The following is a 14409-nucleotide window of genomic DNA, read 5'->3' as shown; positions in this document are numbered from 1 at the left end:
GATTATCCTTAAACGAATCACCTTGGAATTCTTAAAACAAGCAGCTCTTTGTTGAGCAACATAGAGCTGTTCAGAGGGCACCATCCAAGAGGCAATAGGACCAGAGAAGTTCTCAGGTGGCTCAAATGTAGTCTCCTGTGAAAAGAGCCTCCTTGTTCATGAGTATCTCTTGTGTTCCCCCAGTAGCATATTCCTGTCAAGCAATTTCCACCTTATTAGGAAACTTTTCTGGGACTTACCTTCTCAGAGCATTTTGTCAACATCACCAAAGTCATCATGGATATTTCAGATTTGAGATTATTTTATGTCTTTAAGTCAGAGGGGCATTCCCAATTAAAGTCCAATAGCAAGCACATAGTTGTCTCTCAAATGGAAATTTCCTGGTCCAAAATCCTAGAGATCATCCCTGGATGGCACTCATAGATTTTTGTCAGCTCGTCTGTGCTGCACACAGGGCTATTGTACAGAAAATCAATGACCTGTGTGGACTCAGGCAATCTTATTGGTTCCCATTTCACCCAATCAATTTTGGCACAAGGGCTGATTTCCATGCCTTCTGTTTTACTACACAATGTAGGGGAAGTGTTCCCCACTCAGCATAAGTATCTTTACATATAATGCATTCAAATAGAAGAGTTGTAATAACTTCACATAACTACAGTTCAAACAATCCATTTTCATCCAAACCACCTTAATCCAATCAGCAAGGCATTTCCATATTTTCTAGATCCAATATAGTCCAATGGTGATGACACCAACAGATTTTGTATTCACAGCACCTAGGGCTCTCATGTCTGAGTTGCAGAAACATCTCTTGTCCACTCCTTAACAGTTTAACAGCTGGGGTGAGCCAAGTGATCCAGGCCCTCTCAGCAGCCCTTTTCCTGTTGTGAATTAGGACCAATGAGGAGATAATTGTAGGTTAGTTTTCTCATGTCATCTTTGCATTGCAGCTTTTAAAATTCTTCATTCTAGGGTGAATAAAGCTTATTTGTACAGGGTCCTATGATGGGGGGCCATCAGCGGCTGACATGGGCCCATCCACCTTCTGAGAGGACTGCATTAAGACCTTTGTTTCAACCCCAACAATTTCTGCTTTATTCATGCCATTTATTAATAAAGAAAAGATTTCCACTCTGTTTTGCATGAGTCCCTTGACTTTCCCCTTTCTCTTTCATTGTGTGAATTTTCTTCCATATCAGTTGTTTCCACATAATTTTTTCCCTTTAGAAGTTTCTGTGGTTCTCATGGCAATAGCTTGAATGGTCTGGGATCCAAGCTTGCCACAATATCAGGGTCTGTCCCAATACTCTCATATATCTCTATCTATCTGTCTATCTATCTATCTATCTATCTATCTATCTATCTATCTATCTATCTCTATAATGTATTGTTTTTTTGTTAGTTTGCATTTCCTTATGCATCCAGGGAGCCATTTCCCTAGCGTGGGATACATCATATTTAAATGCCATTGGGAAACTTTAATTCCAGCAACTGATCTGCAGCATAATGGCAGTTCAACACCATTAGTGACCCAGTGGCTATCCAGGAATCAACTTTGCACCAACCCTCACACTCTCATTCTTTCTTTCCCATACCATATACTTCAGTGAATCATGTCATTCCAGTGAATGCCACTTCCCCTGGTACCAAATACTTCAAGTTAGGCCAACTGTAAGGTTCAACAGCAGAGCATTCCACACTGAGGTGCATGCCCAAGATGTGTGACACCAAATGTAAGGAATTACTTTCCAAATATGTAGAGAGTACAGTCCCCAAGAGTATACACACTGCTAATACCAATTGCAAGCTGGATGGTTTCCTAAACACTCTCAGGTTTGATAATTTGTTAGATTGACTCACAGAACTAATTGAACACTATATATTACATGGTTATAGGACTATTATTTTAGGCCCTGTTCAATATCTTTTAGCAGTTTCTTATAGTGATCCCTGTATAAATCCTTCGTGGCCTTGGTTAAATTTATACCTAAATACTTGATACTTTTGGTTGCTATTATAAATGAAATGTTTTTCTTTATTTCCTCCTCCTTTTGCTTATTGCTTTTGTATAGGAAAACTACTGATTTCTGTGTGTTGATCTTGTAGTCTGTCACTTTGCTATATTCACTGATTATATCTAGTAGCTTTGCTGTTGGTTTTTCCAGATTTTCTACATAGAGTATCATGTCATCTGCAAACAGTGAATGTTTTACTTCTCCAGTCTGGATGCCTTTTATTTCTTTTTCTTGCCTAATTGCTCTAGCTAGAACTTCCAAGAAACTGTTGAATAACAGTGGTAACAGTGAACATCCTTGTCTTGTTTCCTGATCTTAGGGGAAAAGCTTTCAGTCTTTCCTCATTGAGTATGATGTTAGCTGTGGGTTCTTCATGTGTTGTCTTTATCATTTTGAGAAAATTTCCTTCTACTCCTATCCTTTGAAGTGTTTTTATTAAGAAAGTATGTCGAATTTTGCTCAAATGCTTTTTCTGCATTGATTGAGATGATCATGTGTTTCTTCCATTTTGATTTATTGATGTGGTGTACTACATTACTTGATTTTCTTATGTTGAACCAGCCTTGCATACTTGGAATAAATCCCACTTGAACATGGTGTATAAATCTTTTAATGTGCTCCTGGATTCAGTTTACAAATATTTTGTTGAGGAGTTTTGCATCTACATTATTAAAGAGATTGGTGCATAATTTTCTTTTTCTGTGGTATCTTTGACTGACTTTGGTATTAGGGTGCTGGCTTCAATTCCCTCCTCTTCAATTTTTTTTTAAGAGTTTGAGCAGGATTGGTAATTGTAATTCCTTCTTGAAATTTGGTAGAATTCACATGTGAAGCCATATGGTCCTGGATTTTTATTCTTTGGGAGCTTTGATGACTGATTCAATCTTTTATTGCGGTTTGTTTGTTGAGGTTGTCTAATTCTTCTTGAGTCAATGTTGGTTGTTCATGCTTTTCTAGGAAGTTGTCCATTTCATCTAGGTTGTCTAATTTATTAGTGTATAGTTACTTATAGTATCCTCTCGTTATCTCCTTTATTTCTGTGGGTTCAGTAGTTATGTCACCTTTTCCATTTGTGATTGTATTTATTTGCATCAACTCTTTTTTTTTGTTGTTAGCCTAGCTAAGGATCCATCATTTTTATTTATTTTCTCAAAGAACAAACCACTGTTTTGTTGATTCTATTGTTTTATGTTCTCAATTTTATTGATTTCTGTTCTAACTGTTGTTATTTCTTTCCTTATGTTTGCTTTGGGGTTAATTTTCTGTTCCTACTCTAATTCCTCCAGGTGAGCAGTTAATTCCTCAATTTTTTCTCTTTCTTCTCTTATATGCATTTAGGGCAATAAATTTTCCTCTCAGCACTGCCTTTGCTGCATCCCATATATTTAGATATGTTGTGTTTTCATTTTCATTTGCCTCAAGTTATATCATGATTTATCCTGTAATTTCATCCTTTCCCCACTGGTTGTCTAAAGGATGTATTATTTAGCATCCATATATTTGTGGATTTTCTGACCTTCTGCCTGTCATTCCATTATAGTCTGGGAAGGTGTTTTGTATAATATCAATTCTTTTAAATTTGTTGAGACTTGATTTATGACCCAACATGTAGTCTATCCTAGAGAGTGACTCATGAGCACTTGAGAAAAATGTGTATCCTGCTGTTGTGGGATGTAGTGTTCTATAAATGTCAGTCAAGTTTACATCATTTATCTTACAATTCAACATCTCTGTTTCCTTATTGATCCTCTCTAGATGTTCTATCCATTGGTGAGAGCAGTGAATTGAAGTCTCCAATTATTATTGTAGAAGAATCTACTTCTTCCTTCAGTGTTAACAGTGTTTGCAACATATATTTTGGGGCACTATGATTCAGTGCATAAATATTTATGATTGTTATGTTTTCTTGATGAATTGTCTCTTTTATTAATATAATGTCCTTCTTTGTCTCTGTTACTTGTTTAACATTTGAGGTCTAATTTGTCTGATATTAATATAGCTACTCCAACTTTTTTCTGGTTGTTTTTTGTGTGATATATATTTTTACAAATTTCACTATCAGCCTATTTTTGCCTTGTGTTGTAAGTGAGTTTCTTGTAGACAGAATATAGGTGGGCCTTGTTTTCAATCATTTCTGCCAGTCTGTGTCTTTTTATTGGAGAATTTAATCCATTGATATTTAATGCCATTACTGAAAGCACAATTTCTTCTATCATTTTCTTTGTGAGTTTACATGTCATATCTAATTTTTTCTCTCTCTCTTCTTTTTCCTTTCCTGATGGTGTTATTTTCTACACTCTTTCCAAACCTCTTTCTCCTGTCTTTTTCTATCAGCCTTTATCACTCCCTTTAGTATTTCTTGAAGCACAGGTCTCTTATTCACAAACTCAGTGTCTGTCTGTCTGAAAATATTTGATCTCTCCATTTTTTCAAAGACAGTTTTGCCAGGTATAGAAATCTTGGCTGGCATTTTTTCTTTTTGAGTATCTTAAATATATCATTACACTGCCTTCTCATCTCCATGGTTTCTGCAGAGAAATCTGTACATACTCCTATTGAGCTTCCCTTATATGTGATGGATTGCTTTTCTCTTGCTGCTTCCAGAATTCTCCCTTTGTCTTTGATATTGTACAGTTTGATCAGTAAGGGTCTTGGAGTAAGTATATTGGGATCTGTTATGTTGGGGTATGCTGTACACCTTCAATCTGTAATTTTATGTCTTTCATAAGAGTTGGGAAATTTTCAGTGATTATTTCTTCTACTATTATTTTTGCACCTTTTCCCTTCTCTTCTCCTTCTGGGACACCATGTATATTCATGTGCTTCCTGTTGTCATTCAGTTACCTAAGGCCATGATCATATTTTTTCCATTCTTTTCCCTATCTGTTCCTTCATGTGTAGGTGTTTAGATGTTTTGTGTTCTAGTTCACTTATCCTTTCTTCTGTCACTTCAAAGCTGGTGTTGTAAGTGTCCATTGTGTTTTTCTTATCTTCTATTGAACTTTCCATTCCCATAAGTTCTGCCATTTGCCTTTTCATGCCTTCAAGTTCCTCATGTTCTACCAATGTCTTCTTTATATCTTTCATCTCTTTTACCATAACTTCCCTCAGATCATTAAATTGATTCTTGACTTGATTTTGACTTGATTTAGATCTGTTTGGTTGTTAATTAGTTGTTTCTATTCCTGTATCTCAAAGTGTTAGTTTGTTCCTTTGGCTGGTCCATATTTTTGTGTTTCTTAGTGTGGCTTGCTATCTTAATATATCTATGCATCTTGTTTTCTTGATGAATTTATTCTGGAGCTCATTTTCTCTCTTTTACCTAGCATTTTCTTGTTAGTTGAGTTTGTTCTCTATCTGTTCCTTGGCATTCAGTTCAACTTCTTCTGGGCCCCTACAGTAACTTCCATTTAGTTGGTCAGTGTTTTTCACCTCTTGTTTTTTTGGTTCCTGCTCTACCTCTGTGTAACCTTTTGTGAGAAGTCTCCTCCAATATGATCAACCCCAATCAGATGTTCCCAGTCCAGACAGGCCCTAGTCTCATGAGGAGGGTATGGAATTTCCCTGAGAATAAGAGTCTACAGTTTGTCAGACCCTCCTGTGAAGCCCCTAGACTCTGTGGTTATCCTATCCAGCAGGAGGTGCTTGTCAACCTGAAGCTCCCCACCAGTGTAAAGTGGTGTCACAGGTGTCTTTAAATCTCCACAGGCCTTATCCATGTCAGGGGCATCACTGACTCAAGTTGGTTTCTATTTTACAGCCCCTCAGCAGTGAGCTCTTTGAAGGAGGGCTGGCCACCTGAGCTATGCCCCACCCCCTCTTTACTTGAAGAATTTATTCCCTTAAGGGAATTGTCTCTACCACTTGACTCATTGCTTTGTCTCTCAGAGGTATCTTAGCTCTGCTCTTGCCTTGGTCCAGTGGCCAATGGCAAATCTTTGAGGCTTTCTGTAATATGCTACTTAGAATGGTTATTTCAAAAAAAAAAAAAGAAAAAGGAAAAAAAAGAAAAGGAAATCCTTTCTGAGGCCCTGAGTTTTCTCAGTCTAAGTACAGACTATTTAAAGTTAAGCCCTCTGAGAACTTTCATTCTGCCCTTGGGGGTGGGCGCAGATTGACAGAGAAGCTCTGATGGGCTATTTAAATGCCAAAAGGTAAGGAGTGGGAAAGCAGGAAAAGAAGAAGCAAGAAACCAGAGAAACTGGATTTTTAGAGAAGGACCAAGTTTGCAGATTTAACCACCAACTCCAAAAGTGTCTATTTTTTGTTTGTTTGGTTTGGTTTGGTTTGGTTTGGTTGGCTTTGTTTTTGTTTGTTTCATTTTGCTGTTTTCAATAGCCCTGGCTCCTCTCTGCCAGGCTGAATGCTCCCAGATTCTCTAGTGTTTGGTCTCAGTTTATCTGTTGTTGGGGCCTTTATTCAGCATTCAGTTCTTAATCAATTCCATAACAGTGACTGGGTTGAGCCTCCCAGGTTCCCAGCACAAACTGATTCCTTCTCCCTCAGGATACCAGCTACAAGACAGTCTGCTGTGCCTGGCAGGGAGGGACAAGGGAAACAGAGGTTTCACTTTGATCTCAGCTGCTCCACCCTTTCCAGACTGTTGGAGGATGCATGACAGATTACAGACTTCCCCAAGGTGGCTTTTCCACACAGGTCCTGGCTATCTACCAGCTGCCCCAGAGGAGTAACTAAAACCAACACCTCACCTCTCCACCATCTTGTCCCATTTCCTGTTGATTTTCTTTTTCAATTCATGCTTAATTTTTAGTTTCTTTTTTATTTATTTTATTTTGTTCATTTCTCCCCTTCCATATGATTTCTTTGTTTATTAGATCAAATCATCTGGTAGACTTCAGAAGGGAGATATTTTTGTGACTTTGACCAATTTATCACCAAGTCTTTCCATTTGAAAAGTCTACCTAGTGATACCAGGTCTCCAGCCCAGCAGAAAACCACCATGCTTCAGGCTTTCTCAGCCATGTGTGCTGAGAAGGAGACCCATATTGGGAACTAGTTTCCCAAGGGTCATTGGAAAGGGTGGTTTCTCCAAGGTGAAACAGCAGTTTCACTGGCCAAGAAGTAGCCATAAAAATAATCTGCAAAATGAATATAACTCCACCAGCCTCCACATGCCTTCCCAAGTTGTGGGCATATTGAAGGCATGAAACATCCATATATAATCAAATTATTTAAAATAATCAAAAAATGACAAATCACTCTATCTCATTATGGAGTATGTTAGTGGAGGAGAACTCTGTGAATATATAGTGGCCCATGGCCCTATGGAAAAACAAGAAGCCTGAATCAAATTCATATAGACAGTATCTTTGCAGTATTGCCAACAAAAGTGTATCACCCATATGGACCCAAAGACATAAAACCTGCTGCTGGATGCTGATTGGAACATAATATTTACAGATATGGGTTAAGCAACAAATTTACCAGTGGCAAGAGGCTGGAAACCTTGTATGGCAGTCTCCATTATAAAACTCTCAAAATATTCCAAGGGTAATTCTATGATGAATCTGCCATCAATGTCTGGGGCCTCAGAGTCATTCTCTATAAAATAGTGAATGGGGATCTACCTTTTGATCCACACACCTTCCAAGATCTACAGAAGCAGGTAATGAGTGGGGAGTTCTATGTTCCAGTATAGGTGTCTGTGGGCTGTGTAAACTTGATCAAAAAATTGTCTTACCTAAGACCCTTGTAGAAGAGCAATGATATGGCATGTCATGAGTGATTCCTGGGTAAAAGTGGGCTATCAAAATCAAGAGCTAGAGCACTATGTGGAATCCTTCCCAGATTACCAGTGTTCCCAGTGCATAGCACTGGCATATCCATGGAGTACACTAGAGAAGAGATCAGGGAATCGCTAAGTGAAGAAAAGCATGATGAAGTCATGGCAAGCTACTTGCCACTGGGCTACAAAAGACAGGAACGGGAGAGCTCCACCATTGTCCTGCAGCCCAACACTAACTTTTCAGATACACTGCAGCACTCCACCCTCAAGCATGTGAAACAGCACAGTGTACCTGCCAAGTACATGCAGCAGAGATTTAGTGAACCCACTCATATTCCTTATCTAAAAGCATTCATAAATATAGACAGTTCATTACAGAGAGGAAGGGCTGGAGCATAGCAACTATTCCTGTCAGCCCACTGCTAGGCCAGGAAAGGGAGAAGCACACCCCTGAACCCTTCACATGCTTTTCTACCTGCACTGCTCTACCTGCAATATCCATGTTCTGGAGGAGATCAGCGTTGACCAGGCCTTCATTGAGAAGGGCAGAGAAAGCCAAAGTGCATGGGAGTCAAGACAACTCCAAGATTCTGCCTCAGCTGCAGGCATCCCAGCCCTGCCTCACCTGCACCAGAGACCTCTGATGGCTTTGGTGCAGCTCAGCCTGGCACTGGGAGGACACCAGCACAGTCCAGGCCACAAGCTTGGCCCTGTGGCCTCACCCTCTGCCCACATAAGCTGTGGAAGGGATGGAGACACTGAATAAACAAAAGAACCAGTAACTCCCTAGCTGTTTCCAAGGGATACAGTCCACATGGGGAAACACCACATGATGGATAAGCAGCAGAATTTGCCCTGTTGGGTGAGGCCAGCCTCCCCTTCTGCCAACAGCCAGGACACACAAGGGACCATGAGATAGTCAATGAAATTTATCTGGGGCAATAGATGCTTGGGATGTGCCATCAGGAAGTAAGAGAAAGGGGAGAGGAAATACCAAGTAGAGATGTTCAATCATCAGGAGGCCCAGCCATGCTCACAGTACTTTCAATGGTGGATGAAGATCATGAGCTCCCTGGAGCCCCAAAAGATGATTAGGGAGACTATGGCTATGAGTGTGAACTGACCAAGGTCTACAGGCTGCTGTGCATTTGTGGGACACTGGGCCAGGAGGACATTCTTCAGTGGAGGATAGTGTTGTGCAGACTGCCATGGTGGGTTTTCATGGGGTGCAAGTTAGAAGTATATCTGGGTCCTCCAAAGTCTTCAAAACCATTTATATCAATCTAAGAAAAGAACTTCATCATTAAATGGCTACCAGGAGATGTCTGGAAGACCAGATGAGGGATTCAGCAAACCCTCACTGCCAGGCAGCCACTCCACACACCACCTGGGCCTAATTTCAGGGACTCCACTGTTATGCTTCCCCTGAGGCCCTGCTCTCCTCTCCTGTACTTCTCTCAGCATGGTGGTGAGGAACAGTGGCCCTCATCTTGACTCTCACATGTCTCCTGGAAACCTGTTAAAGAAGAAGCTCCTTTGTGATTTTGGTGGCAGTCTTTATGAAGGCTTGGATTGGTGGAATCCTCCACAGTGCAATACTGCTGAGACCCTGTCATGGCATCTGCACACCTCTATCCTGCCCAACAGAGCATCCCCCAGTCTGTGTGACACATGTCACAGCAGCATGTGTTGGTTGTTCAGGTCCCACTCACGGCTGCTTGCATTCAGCAACTGCTGATCTCTCATATCATATTTTTGGGCTTCTTGGAGCTTGTGATCTTCATCCTCCCTGGAATGTCTAGTGAGTTTATTGACTTCCTAAGGATTATCTCCTCTTTTTATTTCCTTTAAGGATCACTGAAGTTCCTTCTGGCAGATGTGATGTACATATATCTACACAGAATCTTGAAGAAGCTCCCATCAGCTCCCTTATGGCCTCAGCTGTTGGAAGAAAAAGAGTATGGGGTCCCACGACAGGAAAACTTATCCTGGCCACCTTCCTGTGGGAGCTGACTAACATCGAGTTCTCTTTAACTCAGACCAGGAAAGAATGGTCCTCTTTGGGTTCTATCCCTGCTGCTGATGTTCTGTGTGGACTGTAGGCCATGGGGCCATGCTGCAGGCATTGCTGGAACAATGCCCTTCCCAGTAATTCTTTGTGGGGCTATCCTGAGATGCTAGTGGGCTGTTTTGAGCTTTGGATTCTGGTGCTCATGAGTGGGTCTGTAAAATGGCAGTGAAATCATAAATAAGTTGTGTTTCTATAAACCTGCAGTGTACAGTCCAAAATGGAAATTAAGAAAGCATTTCTATATGCAATATTATTTGATAGAAAAAAATTCTGGATAATAAATTTTGCTAAGGAGATTAAAGATGTGTTTACACTGAACACTAAAAAACATCACTCTATAATATTAAACACAACCTAAATAAATTGAAGGATAAACTTTATTCATTGGTAAAAAGACTTCATATTTCATGTCTACACAGCCCAAAGCAATCTACTTATTCAACACAATATACCAAAATTCCAAAGGCCTTTATTTATTTTTTGAATTGTAAAAGCAGATCTTCAAATTTGTGTGAAAGTTCAATGGGCTCTGTGTAGCCAAAGCAATTTTTCAAAAGGGAACCAACTAGGAGGAATTCCACTTCCAATTTCAAACTTACTATGAAGCTACCATAATAAAACAGTATCACACTGGCTTAAGGATGGGCACATAATGCAAAGGAATAGAATTCATAGTCTAGAAATAAACACATACATCTATGAATAATTGATATTTGGAAAGGTTTCCAAGTCGATTCAATGGGAAATGAACGGTCTCTTTAAGAATTTGTTATGGGACAATTGTATTTCCACTTTCAAATGAACAAACATGGATACCCTCTTTATGCCATGAAAAAAAGTAAGCCAAAATGGATCACTGATGAAATATAAGACTTTCACCCATAAAGCTCTTACAGGAAAAGGTAGAAATGATTTCAATGACTTTGTCTTTAGCAATGTATGTGAAATCAAAACCACAAGCAACAAAAGAAAATGTAGATTAATGGACTTGGTTAAATCATAAACATTTGTAATTCAAAAAGCACTTGTAAAGATGTTAAATATCATTAGTTGATTAGGAAATACAATTCAAAGCCACAATAACACATCACTTCACAAATACTAGAATTTGTGCTTTGGAAAAAAGCAGGAAAACAACTGTTGGTGAGGATGTAGAGAAAGTGGAACTCTCATACATTGCTGGAGAGAAAGCCCAGTACCTTGTCCTAGAGTACTCAAGTCTATGGGAGGCATTTGATTATCTCATGGCTCAGGGAAGTATGAAAGAAAAGGAGGCCTGAGGCAAACTCTTCCCAGTAGTGTCTTCTGTGCCCTACATTTACTAGAAGTGTACTGTTCATAGAATCTAAAAGGCAGAAAATCTGTAATTGGAGGGTGAAGTGAATATCAAGATTGCATACTTGTGTAAAACTATGAATTTACCTTTGGTCTTGTGTGGCAGTCTCCCTCATGCTTCTGGCGACACTTATTGGGCAGGGGCTGTGATGGACCTGTGATGGATGTGTGGAACCTGGGAGTCATCATCTATACAATGGTCACCAGCTCCCATTCTTTTGATGTACAGGACATCAATATCTGTGGGAGCAGGTACTATGCAGAGAATACAATGTTCCATTTTCCATGTCCATGAAGTGTGAAAACTGACTCAAGGAATATCTCATTCTCAGTCCTCACAAGAAAGGAACATTGGAGAAATACATGAAAGATCCACGTATGAAGGTGGGTGCATGAAGAGGACAAACTAAAGCCTTATATAGACTTACTTCCATAAGGACAAGAGTCCCAGCAGGCTGATTGGATAGTTTCCTTTGGTTACACACAGAAGAGATTTGAAATTCCCTAATGGACTATTAGAGCAAGGTGATGACCTTCTATCCATTGCTGGGTTATAATAGAGTGCACCTGGAGGTCACTCCCCATTTACCTAGAATTCCTAGCCCTCAATTATCTAAACAATTACATCAGTCCTTCTCCAGGCAACAAGGTAAAGCATAGCATCACTGCCAACCGTAAGCCACCTCAATTGGCATCTCCGTTCAGTAATCTAAGAATACTAAGATGTACAATAAACAGGTGGCCTACAAAGGGCCAGAGGTCAGGTTGGTAGTACTGGAGCATGAATTATGTGCCTACAAAACTTCTACTTGGCCTGGAGATGAGGAAGACCATCCCTATTTCCTCAGGGAACAGTGACCTCAACAACAACCTAATTAAAGTAGGAAATCCCAACTTTTGGAAAGATCCAGCCTTATCCACCATCCAGAAAAGACATTCCAACCCAACCAGTATCCAGGGCTCCAGATCTCCTGATATATAACTGGAAATGAAGGAGTGAATGGAGATGCTCCTACCCAACATGGTGGGCAGTGGAGGCAGCCAAAAGAAAAAGAAAGCATGTCAAAGGAAGTCTGTTCTCACTAGACTTTCCATGGAGGATGAAGATCACAAGCTCCATGGAGCCAATAATGACACTGCAGGAGATGGGTAGGTGCTCAGTGGAAACAGCCGCAGGTTGCACAGGAACAAAAAATTCAGTCTGCTGGGCATGTGTAGCATGCCATGCTGGAGGACTCTGGCATTGGAGGATGGAGATGTGCAGATGTTGCAGCAAGGTGTCAGCAGGGTTCACCTGCAGATGACATAGGTACCTCTATGGATTTCAAAAGCATTAACTCCAATATATCTAAGAGGTTTCAGCTTCCAAAGGCTCTGAGACACAAAGGAGTGTCTGCAGACCTAGTTGCCTGGTGGCCACTCACCCCCACCTGGGCAGCTGAAGATAGTTGATAGGTGTGTTTCCCCTGGGACCCTGCTCCTCTCTCCTGCCTTTCTCCATATTTTCCTCTTTCTTGTGGAGTGAAGTTGGTTCTGCAGAAATAAATTGAATTGATGTGAGAACAGAGTGTTTACTCAAGGCCAGCCATAGCAAGGGGATCAAAAGCATCTCTTGCATTTGGCAGAGATCCCAAGGTAGGCAGGACCTAGGGAAAATTTCATATTTAACAGCAAGGAGGGTCAGGGTGCTCCCATGGAAGGTTGTTGGCAGTGAAGCTGGATGAGGGCTAACTAAAAGTCCTCTGATGTGACTATTTGGGGAGATTATTTGTTCTTCCCCTGATAGGTCCTTATTTGGAACAGAGGTTGGAGCTGGAGGGCAAAAAATTATGAGGCTGCTTGTCATAGACCAAATTCCTCTCCTCCTGGGCCTGGCACCTTCTGAGGTTTTGAGTTTCTCAGTTCTCTCCCTGCCCAGAAATTCCCCCTCCCACCCTAACCCCTACAGGAGCCTAAAGAATTGGAGGAGGGGAAGGTGCAACAGGGAAATCCCACAAAATAGGTTCCAAAGAGTATTTCCTCCAAACCACAAAAAAACTAGCATTAAGAAAATAATTCCACAGGCCACATTTTCTCCTGCTCCAGGGAGAAAGTGGAGACTGGGTCTCTGGGGTTTACTGTGAGGCTGTCTGAGGGTGGAGCATTTGGATCTGGTGGTGGACTTCCCTATCAGCCCTCCCCAGGCTCACTTAGACTTCTACCCACTACTTCCTCCTTTTCTTCCAAGCAAAGCATCAAGATATCCTGTCCTCAGGACCCTGGGCTCCATGCCTGTGCATCTGTGGACTTGGTCCAGTCCTTAGTAGTAGGGCTGGCAGATGCTCCCAGCTACAGAGGTGAGGGAGAGGGGCTCTGAGCACCCTCCATACTGAAGCCTGTGCCTGCCTCCTTCCACAGAGCTTGGAAGGTTCTTCCCCAAGCTGCTGGGCATAGGATCTTGTCCTTTGACAAGCCTGTTGCCATCACCTCCCACAGCCTCCCAGGGTAGAAGTTGGGGCTGTCCCAGGCTGTGAGTGGGCAGGGGCTACAGGGATGATGTGCTCCTCCAGGCCATCAATAGGCTGCTCATGCTTCTTCATTCCCTGGTGGTTCCCAGGGGTTGACTTTGGCTATGATTAATCCAGCTCATCCCACACACTTACTTCCTCCCACACCCACCCCACTGTCCTCTCTCTGCTTCCTTGCCTTCCCTTCTTATCAGTGTGATCCTTCAATGGACTGGGGTATAGGCAGGATGATGTAGCTCCAGCCTGATCCCCAAAGGCATCTGTGGGAGAAGGTACTTATAGGCACTTAGCTGGCAGTAACCACTCTACCCTGATTTATTTTTCTTCTACTTGGTTTTTGAGATATTTGGGAAGGGAGACATACACAGAGGTGCTCCTACCCTCATTTGGACTATACATTTATTTGTGAGGGGTTATTTTTTTACTTTATTTTAATTTATCACAGGACCACACCAATTCATCACTGCCCACCTCCCTTGTTGCTAACCCAGACTCTGAAGAAAGTCAAGTCCTTGGGAACATTAGGAAGGCCTAGCTAACATCAGCCCTTCAGTTCTCCTCCCTACCCTGGACACCCCCTCCCACCTCTCTTCCTGTCCTGTGGAACAAGCCAGATGCTCTGTCTGATTCCAAGGCTGTATCTTATTAGTGGGATGTACCTCACTTGACCATTCCCCAGCTGCAAGGGGGGTCTATGAAGGCAAGTGTCTGCACTTTCATCCCCAGTTAGGT

The 14409-nt window shown here is 41.4% G+C and overlaps 2 protein-coding genes across 3 annotated transcripts in view; both read right to left on the bottom strand.

Annotated features, from left to right (window-relative positions):
* The window catches only part of LOC119524586 (zinc finger protein 596-like), a 1058357-nt gene that overhangs the window by 1008062 nt on the left and 35886 nt on the right, over positions 1-14409 (bottom strand). The window lies entirely within an intron of this gene.
* The window catches only part of LOC119524585 (zinc finger protein 883-like), a 77651-nt gene continuing 73436 nt past the window's right edge, over positions 10195-14409 (bottom strand). Inside the window, exons 8-9 of one of the 2 annotated variants that reach the window (XR_005214856.1) lie at positions 12595-12703; positions 10195-12464 (exon numbers count right to left, since the gene is read on the bottom strand). The gene's annotated coding sequence lies outside the window, so the exon portion shown is untranslated. The remainder of the gene's footprint in view (positions 12465-12594; positions 12704-14409) is intronic. The other variant, XR_005214855.1, reaches the window with a different exon arrangement.

The sequence above is a fragment of the Choloepus didactylus genome (genome assembly GCF_015220235.1).
Source record: "Choloepus didactylus isolate mChoDid1 chromosome 11 unlocalized genomic scaffold, mChoDid1.pri SUPER_11_unloc2, whole genome shotgun sequence".
Classification (NCBI taxonomy): domain Eukaryota; kingdom Metazoa; phylum Chordata; class Mammalia; order Pilosa; family Megalonychidae; genus Choloepus; species Choloepus didactylus.
Note: the sequence above shows the minus strand (reverse complement) of the source record. Positions and strands in the feature narration are given on the sequence as shown.